The 1,591-nt window shown below is 50.3% G+C and overlaps 1 long non-coding RNA gene across 1 annotated transcript; it reads left to right on the top strand.

Annotated features, from left to right (window-relative positions):
• Nucleotides 1–597: 597 nt before the first annotated feature.
• On the top strand, nucleotides 598–1,591 carry LOC109507020 (uncharacterized). The gene is made up of 4 exons (XR_002166396.1): nucleotides 598–717; nucleotides 1,008–1,131; nucleotides 1,340–1,435; nucleotides 1,520–1,591. It is a non-coding gene; the product is annotated as an uncharacterized LOC109507020 (long non-coding RNA).

Here is a 1,591-nt window from a genome sequence, read left to right as displayed (position 1 = left end):
TCCCCCTGTTGCCCCCCCCCCCCGCCCCACCCTTGCGTGCCCATATTTCGTGGGCCAACTGTGAAGATGTGTGGGTGTCTTCTCTGTTCCGACACTTCACTCCTTCCACCTCCAGCATTTCTCCTTAATCTATCCTTCCGTCCTGTTCAGGCCGTCTGTCACTGCGCACCCCGCCTAACCCCCCCTCCCCCTCCTCCATCACGCTGCTGTAATGAGATTAAACCCCCGTGTATCCACCAGGCACGCAATTTATGCAGACAGTCGCCCACTTCTCACACTTGGCAACACTTCCATCGTTGTAGACCCTTACAGACACACTTGGCACAGCAAGTCTTTTTTTTCTTTTATCATCACAAGGCCTTTGAAAGGATTACAGTAACCAGGGTATGTCCTCGTAAGTGACCCTCCCCTCCCTTCCACAAAATAACCATCTGGGCCCTGATAATAATCCTCGAACTGTTGTGCTAATGCCCCCAACTGGCCGTCTGAGGCAGTGCAGCCGCAACTCACCCAAAGGCTACTTGAATTCATATTGACGCAAAGTTACCGGGAACAAGAATCACCTGACTTTGGACGTGAAAAAATAAATTAAATGCACTCTCCTGTCTCTCCTGTCACAGCTGAATACAGAGGAACGGGACAGTCGAGATATTTCAAGCACTGGAGTGAGGCCCTCTCTGTGCTGCAGTGGAGGGCTTCACGGACACGGCTAGTCTGGTGAGTATTTTATTTTTCTCTCTCTCTCTCCATCTATCTATCTATCTGTCTATCTACACACACACACACACACACACACACACTGGGAATTGCTGGCAACCAGTTGAGGGTGCGCCCCGCCTACTGCCCGAAGATGCCCGGGATAGGCTCCAGCACGCCCGCGACCCTTGTGAGGATAAACGGATTAGAAAAAGGATGGACGGATGTTTCCACATCGAGATGTCTTTTGTTGCGTGTGTTGCCATGGAATCAAACAGAGCTTTGTAGTGAGTCTCGGTTCCTGTCCGCAGGCTGGATGCATCACGCAGTTGAGCAGTTTGTCGGGCGTGGCACACGGGATTCCTTCTCTCTGGATGGACTCAACCGGGGACCCTGGGCTCCCGTGGGCGGCCGCGCCTGGCAGCCACCTGGCAGGTGCGTTGCCGTGCCAACGCAAACTCAAACAGATTCTCTAATCACGCATACACACACGAAACAATGTTCACTTCAAATTGGAACGCAATGGTTTTATTTCAGACCTGATGTACATTAGTGTTTTATTTATTTATTTATTTATTTATTTGGGTGGTGGGGAAGCTGTGTGGTGCAAACATGTCATTTGATGTCTTGTTTTGTCCTTCAGGTGTTTGCCTGGAATGAGCCAACACCAGCTCCTTCCCCATCTACCTCCAAGTCCAATTCATGGACTCAATCAACCCAATAAATTCTTTAACAATGGGTGAGTGCACGTCAAAGTCAAAAATGGACGTGACACTGCAACTTTAGTTGACTGCTTTTTTTTTTTTTTTCTGTCCTTTTCCAGGCCCATACGAGGAGGGGAGAAGCTGGATCTCCCACAGCCAATGTTGCCGAGTCTGCCGAGGGAGCAGCAGAG

Source organism: Hippocampus comes, unplaced genomic scaffold (genome assembly GCF_001891065.2).
Source record: "Hippocampus comes isolate QL1 unplaced genomic scaffold, H_comes_QL1_v1.1 scaffold246, whole genome shotgun sequence".
NCBI classification, from domain to species: Eukaryota; Metazoa; Chordata; class Actinopteri; order Syngnathiformes; family Syngnathidae; genus Hippocampus; species Hippocampus comes.
This window is presented reverse-complemented; position numbering and strand designations above follow the sequence as displayed.